Raw genomic sequence first — 15,919 nt, 5'->3', positions numbered from 1 at the left:
GAAGACCAACGCCTCATTTTCCACTTGGAGATCCTATGGCTCTCCAGTCTTCAACCTCGAGTTCAATATTGTTTGGACCCGAACTCCCCCATGCCCTTGATCCTTACCACACCCACACGAGGCCTTGTTATCACATAGTCTGCTGTTACACACGACTTATTGTTAGCCAGGAACAGTCTCCATTAACAGTTAGTCACCCTCCTACACAGATCGTTATTCACGCCTTTGTCCCTCCAATGTTCTCCCACTGAACTGGCAGCAAAGGGAGCAATGTGGACTGGTATCCCTGAGCCAGCTGTTTGTCCCATCTCCAGGAACAGGGCTCCCTCCACTGGTGGATAATTAAACCATTTTGCTGTTGCGCTGACGTGAGGAGATTGTGTAAATATAAACTCCCACCTTCCGTTGGTCGAACTGTGAGTTCACTCTGAATCACAACACGTGTCACAGCGCATTTGGAGGCCCACCTTAGCTCTGCTGGTTCTACACAGCAAGTAAATGAGAGTCTCTATTCGTATCATTCCCTTGCCTTCTCCCTGTAAATCTCCACATTGTTACTTTGAACATGACCACCGAATTCCCTTTTGTGTTTTTGAATCTGCCTCTTTGTCACGGTCAGACAGGGATTTACGGATCCGAACGACTCCCTGTGCGAAAATGTTCTTCCTAATGTCACTTTTACTTTTTTTCCAAATGCCTTGAAATCTCTGACGATTTTTTTGGGAAATTGAAAGGATTCTCATTCCTGCACATGAGGCTGAATTGATTTGATTTCTAACGTAAAGGACTGCGGATGCTGAGAATCCGAGACAGAAAGAGGAACTGCTGGAGAAACTCAGCGGGTTTGGCAGTACCGGTGGGAGAAAACAGAGTTCTGCAATTTCTGTTTTTGTTTTTAACTGAAAGTTCATTTCATTTTTCGGGATGAAACACCCAGACTCTCCATGTGCAGATATTCAATCCTTTCGAAACCTGTGAAGTGATTGGATTCAAACAAACGCAGCAATAATTCACTCTTTCTCAGCTCCACAGGCAGAGAGACCTGGGAAATGAAGCTGTCAGTGTGGTTCTTTATTCGTGGGCCGAGTGGTGAATGCGATGGACTTGAGATCTATTGCGGTTTCCCCACGCAGGTATGAACCTTGCCGACTCGAGTTGAGAAATGTCGTCAAAAAGAAAGGGAGACTGTTTCCCGGTTTCTTCTTTAAGATTCTAATCAGTGGAGGGGGAAAGAAATTTCACTCACATTGGGACTGGTAGGAATCTGCAACCCACTGCCTGTCAGGGTGGAACAAGCAGATACCCGCAGAGCTTCGTTTGAGGCAATGAGTCAAGTGTTTGGAAATGAGACTAGAACAGTGAGAGGCTTGAAATCGTGATCAAAATGAAGCAGGCACCTAAGAACAACGGTGTTTTATTTCCCAATGAAAGATACTGCTTCACAAAGTTGGGACGATGGAAGGAAGCAGTGATGGTGATTATCTTTGGCTGTTCACCTTGTGAATGTTCCCATTGCTGCGCATGTCCGTGTTAACGTCAGAACTCTGCAGCATGGGGGCGCAATGGATGACGCATCTGACTCCAGCTACCTGTTTGAAATGCAGCTCACACTTTCTTCACACACCCCAATTAATCTTTCTCATTGTCCTGAAGCCGCCCTACGGTTTCAATTCCTGATCTGCAGGAACGAGACTCTTTTCACTGTCTCTCGTTCGTAAGTGTCCCTGAGAACATTATAAGACCATAAGACCATAAGACATCGGAGTGGAAGTAAGGCCATTCGGCCCATCGAGTCCACTCCGCCATTCAATCATGGCTGATGCGCATTTCAGCTCCACTTACCAGCGTTCTCCCCGTAGCCCTAAATTCCTCTAGACAACAAGAATCTATCAATCTCGGCCTTGAAGACATTTAGCGTCCCGGCTTCCACTGCACTCCGTGGCAATGAATTCCACAGGCCCACCACTCTCTGGCTGAAGAAATGTCTCCGCATTTCTGTTCTGAAATGACCCCCTCTAATTCTAAGGCTGTGTCCACGGGTCCTAGTCTCCTCGTCTAACGGAAACAATTTCCTAGCATCCACCTTTTCCAAGCCATGTATTATTTTGTACGTCTCTATTAAGTCACCCCTTAATCTTCTAAACTCCAACGAATACAATCCCAGTATCCTCAGCCGTTCCTCATATGTTAGACCTGTCATTCCAGGGATCATCCGTGTGAATCTCCGCTGGACACATTCCAGTGCCAGTATGTCCTTCCTGAGGTGTGGGGACCAAAACTGGACACAGTACTCCAAATGGGGCCTAACCAGAGCTTTATAAAGTCTTAGTAGTACATCTCTGCTTTTATATTCCAACTCTCTTGAGATAAGAGACAACATTGCATTCGCTTTCTTAATCACGGACTCAACCTGCATGTTTACCTTGAGAGAATCCTCGACTAGCACTCCCAGATCCCTTTGTGCTTTGGCTTTATTAATTTTCTCACCATTTAGAAAGTAGTCTATGCTTTTATTCTTTTTGCCAAAGTGCAAGACCTCGCACTTGCTCACGTTAAATTCCATCAGCCATTTCCTGGACCACTCTCCCAACCTGTCTAGATCCTTCTGTAGCCTTTCCACTTCCTCAGTACTACCTGCCTGTCCACCTAACTTCGTATCATCGGCAAACTTCGCTAGAATGCCCTCGGTTCCCTCATCCAAATCATTAATATATAATGCGAACAGCTGTGGCCCCAGCACCGAACCCTGCGGGACACCGCTCGTCACCGGCTGCCATTCTGAAAAAGAACCTTTTATCGCAACTCTCTGCCTTCTGTTAGACAGCCAATCCTCAATCCATCCCAGCAGCTCACCTCGAACACCATGGGCCCTCACCTTGCTCAGCAGCCTCCCGTGTGGCACCTTATCAAAGGCCTTTTGAAAGTCTAGATAGACCACATCCACTGGGTTTCCCTGGTCTAACCTACTTGTTACCTCTTCAAAAAATTCCAACAAGTTTGTCAGGCATGACCTCCCTTTACTAAATCCATGTTGACTTGTTCTAATCAGACTCTGCTCTTCCAAGAATTTAGAAACCTCATCCTTAATGATGGATTCTAGAATTTTACCAACAACCGAGGTTAAACTGATTGGCCTATAATTTTCCATCTTTTGCCTTGATCCTTTCTTGAACAAGGGGGTTACAACAGCCATCTTCCAATCATCCGGGACCTTTCCTGACTCCAGTGACTCTTGAAAGATCTCAACCAATGCCTCTGCTATTTCCTCAGCCACTTCTCTCAGAACTCTAGGGTGTATCCCATCGGAGCCAGGTGATATATCAATTTTAAGACTTTTTAACTTTTCTAGCACTATCTCTTTCGTAATGGCAACCATACTCAACTCAGCCCCGTGACACCCTTTAATTTTTGGGATATTACTCATGTCTTCCACTGTGAAAACTGACGTAAAGTACTTGTTAAGTTTTCCTGCTATTTCCTTATCTCCCATCACTAGGCTTTCTGCATCAGTTTGAAGTGGCCCAATGTCTACTTTTGCCTGTCATTTGTTTCTTATGTACTGAAAGAAACTTTTACTATTATTTTTAATATTACTGGCGATCCTACCTTCATATTTGATCCTCTCATTTCTTATTACACTCTTTGTTATACTCTGTTTGCTTTTGTATCCTTCCCAATCTTCTGATTTCCCACTGTTCTTAGCCACTTTATAGGATCTCTCTTTTTCTTTAATACATTTCCTGACTTCCTTTGTCAGCCAAGGTTGTCTAATCCCTCCCCGGATAATCTTTCTTTTCTTGGGAATGAACCTCTGTACAGTGTCCTCAATTATACCTACAAACTCCTGCCATTTTTGCTCTACTGTCTTCCCGGTTAGCCTCTGCTTCCAGTCTATTTTAGTCAGTTCCTCTCTCATGCCCTCATAATTACCTTTATTCAACTGTAACACCATTACATCAGATTTTGCCTTCTCCCTTTCAAACTCCAGACTGAACTCTACCATATTATGGTCGCTACTTCCTAAGGGTTCCCGTACTTTAAGATTTTTTAGAGAGTCTGGTTCATTGCAAAGCACTAGGTCCAGAATAGCCTGCTCTCTTGTGGGCTCCATGACAAGCTGTTCCAAAAAGCCATCCTGTAAGCATTCCATGAATTCCCTTTCTTTAGATCCACTAGCAACATTATTTACCCAGTCCACCGGCATATTGAAGTCTCCCATGATCACTGTGACCTTGCCTTTCTGACACGCCTTCTCTATTTCCCGGCACATGTTGCAACCCTGGTCCTGACCACTGTTAGGAGGTCTATACACAACTCCAATTATGTTTTTTTTGCCTTTGTGGTTCCTCAATTCCACACACACAGACTCCACATCATCCGACGCTATGTCATTCAATACCATAGATTTAATTTTGTTCACGTCACAGCGCTGTCAGAGGAGGGGAAGCTGAAATAGGCTGACAAGCCCAATACTCACCTTTCCTGTTGGAAACATTCCATGAGAAATATTAGTCCTCCACTTGTGGCCGAACATTTACGTTGCTGCCTTAGACACCCTTTGGGGTTCTCCCGCCCAGTGTGGTAACCTGCTGACTGCTTTCTTCGCTGGCGATTTTAAATGACTTCCTATTGGTTGCATTATCGCTCAAACTTCACAAAACCCGTCTCAATAAAGCCACGTTTTCTCACGTCTGGGAATTTATTGCCATGCAGGAAACTCGTGTTCTGAACAAAAACCGTAGCACACTCAAAACGTCGGCTCTGTTTACCTTTCCACAGATGCTGCTCGACCCGTTGGCTTTCTGTAGTATTCCCTGTGTTTGTTCAACACAAATGCTGCTTTCCATTAAAGAACTTCAATCCCTTTCCTCTAGTAACTGACCCTCGTCAGTGGCAAGAGGTTCTTCTGATCATTAACCTGCCCATTCCCACCACTGCTTCTCCCATCATTGCCAACAGCCCCTGGACATCTCCAGTTAACCTTCTTTGCTCCAAAGAGAACATTCCCAAAAGTGGAAATACCTCATGCCTGGACATGATGCAAGTGTTACAATCGGGAAGAGATTTTGGCAAAATATTGTCAGTTAGCAGGTGGAAAAATGTTCATGAAGTAAAACAGAGATCCCAGTCTCCAGCTTTGTGAATCTTTAGAAACTCTTTGGGAAATGGAATTAGAGGAGAATGAAGGAATGAACTGTCCGACTAAACAGAGACAGTCCAGACACCGTCCCCTCGTTTAAGAGGCCGGGAGATTGACTCTATTATTCTCGGGACATGAACTGAACTGAGACATTGAAAAAATTCTCGTTCCTGCACATCAGGAATTCAAACCCCTTCTCGGCTCCGGGTCACTGTGAAAAGTCGGGAACAGGCAAAACACTGAAAGGCTCAAAGGGCGATGGCCCCGGTGTAGGAAAGCTAGTTTCTAGTGACATGGATGTGCCTGCAGATGGTGGGATCAGACTGTCCCCATGTCTTCACAATGAATGGCCCAGGCTTTAGTATATAAAAGTAAAACTGTAGAGGAAGTGTTCATGCTAGGCACGACAGACAGAATTATGCATTGACGAACCGCCTCCTCTAACAGATTGTGCAACTGGGCGTTTACGTATCTCTCTATCGCAATTGGCCAGCCTGTTCGGTTGTTAATCGGAAGGTTGGTGGTTGGAGACCACCCAGGCACGGAGTGTTTGTTGTTCTCGCTCCTACCGCTTTCTTGGCTGCGAAGATGAGCGTTTTTAATGGTGTCAGGAAAATGTTTCCCAAACGGAAATCTTCTCCACTGAGGAAGCACAAAGGGGTTTCTGAATTGATTTAATTTCGAACGTAAAGGACTACGAATGCTGAGAATCCGAAACAGAAAGAGAAACGGCTGGAGAAACTCAGCAGGTTTGGCTGTACCTGGATAAGGAAAAAATGATTTCTGAAATGTTGTCTCTGATTCTCTTTCCACAGATGCTGCCTGACCTGCTGAGTTGCTCCTGCAATTTCAGTTTTTGTTTTTAACTGAACGTCCATTTCATCTTTCGGGATGAAACACCCAGACTCGCCATTTGCAGATATTTAACACTTTCGAAACCTGTTAAGTGATTGGATTCAAACAAGTTCTGCAATGATTCACCCTTTCTCAGCTCCACAGACAGAGAGACCTGGGAAATGAAGCTGTCAGTGTGGTTCTGTATTCGTGGGCCGAGTGGTTAATGCGACAGACTTGAAATCCATTGCGGTTTCCCCACGCAGGTGTGAACCCTGCCGACTACAGTTGAGAACTGTCGTCAGAAAGAAAGGGAGATTGCTCCACGGTTTTTTTTAGACGCACATCAGTGGAGGGGTTGAAATATTTCAATCACGTTGAGACTGGTCGGGAATCTGCAACCCACTGCCTGTCAGGGTGGAACAAGCAGATACCCACAGAGCTGCTTTTGAGGCAATGAGTCAAGTGTTTGGAAATGAGACTAGAACAGTGAGGGGCATGAAGTCGTGATCGAAATGAAGCAGGTACCTAAGAACAAAGGTGTTTTATTTCCCAATGAAAGATACTGCTTTACAAAGTTGAGACAATGGAAGGGAATCAGTGACGGTGATTATCTTTGGCTGTTCACCTTGTGAATATTCCCATTGCTGCGCATGTCCGTGTTCACGTCAGAGCTCTGCAGCATGGTGGCGTTAGATACGCACAGTGCCAGGGGCGCAATGGATGACGCATCTGACTCCACCTACCTGTTTGAAATGCAGCTCACAGCTTCTTCACACACCCCAATTAATCTTTCTCATTGTCCTGAAGCCGGCATACGGTTTGAATTCCCGATCTGCGGGAACGAGAATCTTTTCACTGTCTCGCGTCAGGAAGTGTCCCTGAGAACATCAGAGTCAAGCCACAGCGCTGTCAGAGGAGGGGAAGCTGAAAGAGCCCCACACGCTGCTCACGGGCACATTTCAATTTCCCCAACTCACCGCCCCAACCACTGCGGCTCCTGGGAGTGGAGAGGGAACAAACACCAAAACCCAGTCTCAGTTTTGTAAATCTTCAGGAAATATGAAAGCTGTTCATCCCTTTGGATCTTCCATCCTGGCCTGACAGCGTTGATTTTAAATGACTGTCCAGTCAGTGCCGATTCTTTTTGGCTGAAAAAAATCTTCCTTATATCATCCCAGCATTTCTTGCTACAGAGAACTGTGCGGCAGAGTTCATGTATATATTTCTTTGTATGGTATTTTGTAAATAACATTCGTTTTCTGGTTGTTTGTATCGGGTATTTCAGGTTCATTAGCCGCTGTTTAAGTGTGTTGGTAGGTTTGTGGGCTACCATGATGCTGAGAGGGCTGAGTTGTCTGGACATCATTTCCCAGATGTCTTGAATGTAAAGTAATGTGGCTAGGGTTTCTGCACACGTTGCGTCTGCTTGTGTCAGTTTGTTGATGTGAAATCGGCACACTGGGTTCACTGGTTAGGCAAAAGTGAGGACTGCAGATGCTGGAAACCAGAGTTTAGATCAGAGTGGTTCTGGAAAAGCACAGCAGGTCAAACAGCTTCCGAGGAGCAGGAAAATCGACGTTTCAGGCAAAAGCCCTTCATTAGGAATAGAGGCAGGTCGCCTCCAGGGTGGAGAGATAAGTTGGGTGTGTGTGTGCTGGGCCGAAGGTAGCAAAGAGTACAATAGGTGAATGGGGTTGAGGATAGAGGTGACAGGTCAGAGAGGAGGGTGGAGCGGATAGGTGGTCAGGGAGATTGGCAGGTAGGACAGATCATGACGACAGCGCTGAGCTGTAAGGTTGCAACTGAGGTAAGGTGGGGGAGGGGAAATGAGGAAACTGGTGAAGTCCACATTGATGTCCTGGGGGTTGAATGTATCCCAGGCGGAAGATGAGGCGTTCTTCCTCCACGCATCGGGTGGGGATGGAGCGGCGATGTAGAAGGCCCAGGGCCTGCATGTCCTCGGCAGAGTGGGAGGGGGGGTTGAAATGTTGGGCCATAGGGCGATGGGGTTGATTGGTGCGGGTGCCCTGGAGATGCTCCCTCAAGCACTGTGACTTGACTCTGCGAGCAGTCTTCAGTCTCCCCAAAGTAGAGGAGACCGCATCGGGAGCAATGTTCATAAGAAATGACATTGGTGGATGCACAGGTGAAAGCCTTCTGCCTTCCGCGGCCCGGGTTCGATTTCCGGGCAGGTAAGTCATTTTCAGTAGATCTGAAAACATGCATCACTATCTCCCTGGTGGTCTAGTGGTTAGGATTCAGCGCTCTCACCGCTGCGGCCTGGGTTCGATTCCCGGTCAGGGAAGCATTTTTCTGGGGGTTTCTTGGCTATCCGTTTTTCTGAAATGCGCTGTACAGTTATTGATTGGTCTTCGTAGTTCCTGGGTGCTCCAGTGTGTAGTGGCTCGTTGAAATAGTGTCCTGATACAGATTTGTTTGTATGTGTAGGGATGATTGCTTCTGTAGCTAAGTTCTTGGTTCGCGTGCGTTGTTTTCCTTTAGAGGCTGTTTTAAATTTACCATTGACTGTTCGCTCTACTGTGGCATCTAGAATTGCCACTTTGTTGTTGTTCTCCTCTTTTGTGAACTTTATGCCGGTGAGGAGATTGTTGGTGGTGTTGTAGGTTTCCTCTATTTTGTTTCATTTTTGGATGACAGAAGTGTCATCACTGTAGCGGACCCAAAGTTTGGGTTGGATCATTGAAAGGGCTGTTTGTTCGAGTCTCTGCATTATTGCTTCTGCTCGGAATCCTGATACTGGTGGCTTCATGGGTGTTTCGTTGATTTGTTTGTCGGGCTTGTTACTGAATATGAAGTGGGTGGTAAGGCACAGCTCCACGAGCTTGACAGTGTTATCTTTGCTGATGAAGTTGGTGCTGTGTTTGTGACTTTGGTTCTTCGAGTAGTGATTACAGTTTTCTTTGGCCACGTTGATGTTAATGGATGTGAGCAGGGTTGTTATGTCAAAGGGCATCATTATTCCATCATCTTCTATCTTGGTGTCTTTGGTGTTCAGGGATTCTTGGATGGAGTAAATGGAGTGGCGTGAATCTGCGACTTAGTGTTTTAATCTTCACTGGAGGCCTTTCACTTGTCTGTATATTGGTGTTCCAAGTGGTGAGACTATGGGCCTGAGGGGGGCTCCTGGTTTGAAGAGAAGGAGAACAACAACTAAGTGCCATTCCTAGACGTCACAGTAGAGCGAACAATCAATGGGGAACTTCAAACTAGCGTCTACAGAAAAACAACACACACAAACCAAATACTTAAACTCAGAAGCAATCATCCCAACACCCACAATCGAAGCTGCATCAGGACATTATTTCAACGAGCCACTACACACTGCAGCACAGAGAAACTACGAAGAGCACAAGAGAAATACGTATATAGTGTATTTAAGGAGAACGGGTCCCCAATAAACCCAGTCCGCCGATTTCTCATTGATGCTTCCAAGCTGACTCTCAAAAATTCGGTTTGTCCCTCCATTCTTTCCTGTTTGTTTTTTGTGGGTTTTGAAAACTTTCGCAATCCTCTGACTGAGTATTGGAGTTGGGAAGTAATGTTGTGGCTGTACAGGACATTGGGTAGACCACTTTGGGAATATTGTGTGCAATTCTGGTCCCCCTCCTATCAGAAGGATATTGTGAAATTTGAAAGGGTTCTGAAGCACCAATGGGCCCACAGAGGAGAAGCTACCCTTCTACTGCCCTGAGTTTGGGAAGGCCTTCAGTGATTCCTCTGCCCTGCTGACGCACCAGTTGGTCCACACCGTGGAAGGCTGTTTTCCGGCCCCAAGTGCAAGATGGGCTTCAGCAGTTCTTCCCACCTGCTGAGACACCAGTGGGTCCACACAGAGGAGAGGCCGTTCTTCTGCCCGAGTGCAGGAAGGGCTTTGCTCTTTCCTCCGACCTGCTAGCCCATTGGTGGTCCACATGGGGGAGAGCCTCATGGCACCAGGAACCCAGGAATAATTCCACCTTTGGGGGTCTGTGTGCAATTTATGGAGGGTAGGAAAATGGATCTGAGTGGGTTAGTCTTCTGAAGATCATTGCAGATGTGTTGGGCTGAAGGACCTGTTTCCATATTGTAGGAGTTCTACGATCCTATGAGCTTTGCTGTCAGTGGACACTGCTGCTCATTGACTGCACATTGCCAATGAAATGATCCAGAGAAACCTAAAACCACAAGACCATCGGAGCAGAAGTTCGGCCATTCGGCCCGTCGACTCTACTCTGCCATTCGTAAGAGACAAAAGTAGTGCAGAAGAGATTAGCTACAGTGTGGAAACAGGCCATTTGTCCCAACAAGTCCATACCGACCCTCCGAAGAATAACCCATCCAGACCCATTTCCCTCTGACTAATGGACCTAACTCTATGGGCAATTAAGCATGGCCCATCCACATGACCTGCACATCTTTGATTTATGGAAGAAAACAGTATCACCCAGAGAAAACCCACGCAGACACTGGGAGAAAGTATAAACTCCTCACAGACAGCCACCCAAGGCTGGAGTCAAACCTGGGTCCCCGGCGCTGTGAGGCTGCAGTGGTAACCACTGAGCCACGACATGTTGCAACCCGAAGTAGACAAGCAGGAGGTTGGGAGAATACAGCAAGCCAGGCAGCATTAGGATGTGAAGTAGTCAGCGTTTTGGGTATTAACCCTTATTCAGGACTGAAACGTTGACTTCTCTATGAGAAACGATTAACGGGAATGTTGCTGGGGGATGGAGGGTTTGAGCTACAGGGAGAGGCTGAATAGGCTGGGGCTGTTTTCACTGGAGCATCGGAGGCAGAAGAGTGACCTAATAGAGGTTACAAATTCATGAGGGCCATGGACAGGGTAACAGACAAGGTCTTTTCCCTGGCGTGGGGGAGTCCAGAACTAGAGGGCATAGGTTTAGGGTAAAAAGCGAAATAAATTAAAGGGACAACTTCTTCATGCAGAGGGTGGTACATATATGAAATGAGCTGACACAGGATCAGGTGCTGTCAAATGGGACGAGATTAATTTGGGATTTCAGGTCATCAGGGACAAGTTGGACCAAAGGGTCTGTTTCCATGCTGTACGTGTCTCTGACTACTGGTCCTGATGTAAGTTTAAGATAGACTCCAAGTAACTTTGAATAGTTCAATCTTGTTGAGCTCACCTCCTGAAAAGTTTCAAATGAATCCCTCCGAGCGATACTGTTTAAACATGCTGAGTTGCACAAAGTATCCCATCAAGTTCAACACAAACCCAGAGTTGAAGAAGTCAGAAGTCACACGATTTCCTCATTCCTGAAGAAGGGCTTATGCCCGAAACGTCGATTCTCCTGTTCCCTGGATGCTGCCTGACATGCTGTGCTTTTCCAGCAACACATTTTCAGCTCTGATCTCCAGCATCTGCTGACCTCACTTACTCCTCAAAGAAGTCACACGATACCAAGGGGACCAAAATTGATCACAATATTCCAGGTTCAGCCTCATCAACGTCCTGCATATCTACAACATATCTTGCCAACATCTATACTCAATTCCCTAATTGATGAAGGCCAGTGTGCCTAAACCTTTCTTCACTGCCTTGTGTAGCGATGTTATCAGAAATATAGGATCTACTTTAAACTGATCCACAATCCAGCTGCAGGGAGCACCGAAGCAGAGTAGTGCAGCATAAGTGTGCTGGGCACATAACCCAGAGGTCGATGAGTCAAAACCATGTGATGCTATTGCTCAATGTCTCCGTAAGCTGCTTTCCTTTGCAAAGGTGCTCTGTTCTGTATCTTGCCGTTGCATCTGCTTCCCAAAGCTTCTTCAGTGGAGGAATGGCAGTGGCAGCTGGAGCTCAGGGGCTCAATACCCCCTGGAGCTGGAGGAAGGTCCAAGCTCCAAGAAGCGGTGAGCCCAGCTGGAGGCTGGATTTGCTCAAGGCTTGTATCTATTAACTTGTTTGAATGTTACCTACTGTGTGGGGCTATGGTTTACATTAAAACCGGAGGATGTCAGAGTGATTGTTTATATTGAGCAGTTGTCGTTGGTAAAATACACTACCTGGAGGAGCACCTTCTGTGTTGCTGCATTTCTTGCCTTATGCCCTTCCCCCATTTTTTATCTCCCATCTTGATTTTATATATTTTTGTTCAAGTTTGATTTCATATTAATCAGACTTGGTATTCACTGTGTGCTAGTAATTTGTTTGTTTGAATATTGTAAGACAATATTAATGGTGTAATTTCATTTCTGAGGTCAGAATTTGACATTGAATGTGCAGGTGTGAATACCAGTAAGTTGTGAAAACACATGAAGAACTTGTGGTTTTATAGCAAAAAGAGCAGTTCACCGCAATCAATGGCATTGTCTCATTTGAAGGTGATGAGTTGAGCCTGACCAACAAAACTTTTCATGCAGTCACCCAATTTAATTAAAATTTTCTTTAATTTAATTGAAGATAATAACTCTGGAATGCTAAAATTTATACAACTTGTTTATAAAATTTACTTATATGTCCATTGCTCTGCCACATTGGGAAGACTGGATGCCAACTTGCAGAACATTTCAGGGAACAGCTCTAGAACTCCAAAACTAAACGACCCCACCGCCCTGTGGCTGAATACTTTAACTCCCCCTCCCAATCAGTCAAGGGCATGCAAGTCCTGGGCCGCATCCCCCTCCAAGCTACAACTACCTGACGTTTGTAGGAAGAACACTTCGTCTTCCGACTTGGGACCCACCAACTACATGGGATCAATGGCGATTTCACCAGCTTCCATATTTCCCCTCACCCTCACTCCCACACCACGCGCCTTGTCCCATATCCAACCTTCCAACTCGGCATGGGCCTCTTGAGCTGTCCTATCTTTTCATCTTGCTTCCCACCTATTCGCTCCACCCTCCTGTCTTACCTCTCCTGATCTCTCCCCACCTCCATCGACCTATTTCATTCACAGCTACCTCCCCTCCATCCCCATCCCCTTCCCAATTATCTCTCAGCCCCCTTGGACCAACTTCATTCCTGATGAAGAACCTATGCTCTAAACCAAGACTGTGGTGAAGGAACGTCCTTAATAAGAAAGAGCTCCCAATTCAGGTTTATTCCCCGTTTGTTTCCCCGTTCTTCTAGAAATAAGAAATGTATTTTTCTTCCAATGGAAAGTGGTCTTACACTTAGCGGTGTCTGAAGAGTTATACCACTCCACTTCTTTGCCCAACTTTTAAGAATCCTTTCAAAATGTTTTTCGGACAATGGTGGCGGTGACCAAAAGCAATCATTTCACTCCTCTTCAATGCCCCATTTCTCCTCCTATGCATCACTTTGACATGTTGTCTGAATGTACTTGGTTTTCAAAATGTAATTTAGCCATTGAAGTGAACAGGGTTAATCTTTATCGATCGCTAGCTTTGTTTGCACTAACTGTAATTATCCACCAATTTGCTGTTTTTTGTTCCACCAAAGCTGGAAACAATGATCTGTATTTATGTTGCACTCAGCTGTGAAAAATCAACCCAAGAATCGTCATATTATTATAGTTGACTGAAGCTATAACAGGAGGCATTCTGTGGCAGTTTGAGGCTAAAAACTTGGCTGGAAAGAATGTAGATTGATGAGGAAAGTCAAAAAGCAGAATCTCTGGCCACAATCTGTCAGTCTGGCTTGATTAAGTTGTGGCTCTTCAAAAGCACCTTCCAACCACCACCTCAACCACCAAGAGCACGTAAGTGTGAATACAGCATTCCAACTGTGAAATATATCGCATTGCTTCTTTGTTATTGATCAAAATCCTGGAATTCGCTGCTGAACATTATTGCAGACCAAATCATAATTGTGAAGCAATTTAAGAGGCAGCTCAGCACCACTTTTTCAAGGACAGTTTGGGAAGGATTGTTGGCAGAGCCAATGATATTCACATCTCATGAAATAATAAGCAGAGAGGCATGGATAGAGGATTGGCTAACCAATGATACAATTAGGATAAGGGGAATGTTCAGGATAGCAAATGGTAACTAGTAGTGTGCCACAGGGATCAGTGCTGGGGCCAAAATTATTTACAAAATGTATATGAATTCCTTGGATAAGTAAAATGAATGCACTATTGCCAAGATTGCAGAAAAGATGGTTGATGGGAAGGCAGGTGGTGAGAATGACATGAAATATCTGCAGAGGGTTATAGACAGATTAAGCAAATGAGCAAACCCTTGGCAGATGGAATAGAATGTGGGGAAATGAGGTTGTGCACTTTGGCAGGAGGAAAAGTGTTGAATGTTAAATGGAGAAAGCTGTTGAATAGAGGTATTTGGAAGCCCATATCCATGCATCTCTTCAGACAAGTTCAGTGAATAATAGGGAAGGGAAATGGGAGGTTGCCCTTTAAATAGAGTAGAAACGTAGGAAGGTTATAGTGAACCTATGTCAGGCACCAGTCAAGCCACAACTGAGCACTGGGAGGGTCCTTTAACTCAGGAAAGATATACTGGCTTTGGATGCTGTCCAGAGAAGGTTGACCAGGATGAGACCAGGGATGGAAAGAATCTCATATGAAGAGAAGTGAATAGGTTGGGCCTGTACTTATTCAAATTTAGAAGATTTCGAGGTAACCTTATTTTCACATAAAAGATTCTGAGGAGACTTGGCAGGGTTGATGTGGAAAAGTTTACCTTTGTGAGTGAGTCTAGCACCAGAGGGAATAACCTGCAAATGAGGGATTGCATGTTGAAGACAGATAGGAATTGTTACTGAGGGCAGTAAATCTGTGGAACATGTTACTACAGAGTGTTGTTGAGCTTGGGTCATTAAGTACATTCAAGGCTGTCAGATTTTTTTTAATCAGTGAGGGAATTGAGGATTATGGGGAAATGGCAGGGAAGTCGAGATGATGTTTACCAGAGCAAACGTGATCTGAATAAATGGCAGAATTGATTCAATGGGCTGAATTGAATAGTTAATAATAAAGGGGAAAAGGATACAACTGGCAACTACAGGCCAATCAGTGTTGGAAAATTAGAGATTACACGGAGTTGGTGGCATTTTGGCATTGTTACTGGATTTAACATCTCGTGTTTCAAATTCATGCTGCTATGTCCCCGATGCACTTTGAAATCAATTAATATATCTGGAATATAAAGCTTGTCGCTGCTTTGGTGATCTTAGCAATTGATATAACGACCTATCTTGTGAAGGAAGGAAATCTTTAGTCCTTACCCAGTTAGGCGATTGTGTCACTCTTGATCCGCGGTAATGTGATTAACTCGTAACTGCCCTCTGAAATGGTACTTGGCTTTTCTGGGAGATAAAGTGCCACATCCCATGAATGAATAAAGGAAAATATTCAGGAGAAAATTGTGACTGAAGTGAAGATTGTGATCTAGTGATAATGGTTGAGTAACCCAGAGATCTAGGTCTCCTGAGAACAAAAATTCAAATCCCATCATGGCAGCTAGTGGAATTTATGTTCAACTAATAAAAAGATCTGGAAGTGAGAGTTTATCTCAGTACTGGCCGCCAGGAAACCATTATTGATGAAAACAATGAACTGCTGATGTTGGAGATCGGAAACAAAAGGCACAATTACTGGGGCATCGCAGCAGGTCTGGCAGCATCTGTGGAGAGAAAACAGTTAATGTTTTGAATCCAGTCACTTTTGAAGGACCACTGGACACAAAACATTAACACTAATCTCTTTATAGACGCTGCCAGAACTGTTCTGTGTCTCCAACCATTATTGAATGATTGTTGCGAAATTATTCCTTTATGGAGGAAAATCTACCATTCATCAACCCTGTGCGTGCACAGGGACCATGTGATTCCAGACCTATTACATTGTGGGGTTGACCCTCAGCTGCCTTCTTGCATGTAGTCAATTACTCGGTCCAAGGGACATGAGGGACGGTGAGAAAATGTTGCACACGCTTACAACAATTACATGCCACAAATTGTTTTACAAGAAAAGCATCGATTAATGAAGGACA

At 45.0% G+C, this 15,919-nt stretch overlaps 1 non-coding gene across 1 annotated transcript; it reads left to right on the top strand.

Moving 5' to 3' along the window:
• Positions 1-8,210: 8,210 nt before the first annotated feature.
• On the top strand, positions 8,211-8,282 carry trnae-cuc (transfer RNA glutamic acid (anticodon CUC)). Its single transcript has one exon. It is a non-coding gene; the product is annotated as a tRNA-Glu (tRNA).
• The last annotated feature ends 7,637 nt before the right edge of the window (positions 8,283-15,919 follow it).

Source organism: Chiloscyllium plagiosum, unplaced genomic scaffold (genome assembly GCF_037043375.1).
Source record: "Chiloscyllium plagiosum isolate Xiang-an unplaced genomic scaffold, Cpla_swu_hap1 HiC_scaffold_27, whole genome shotgun sequence".
NCBI classification, from domain to species: Eukaryota; Metazoa; Chordata; class Chondrichthyes; order Orectolobiformes; family Hemiscylliidae; genus Chiloscyllium; species Chiloscyllium plagiosum.
Note: the sequence above shows the minus strand (reverse complement) of the source record. Positions and strands in the feature narration are given on the sequence as shown.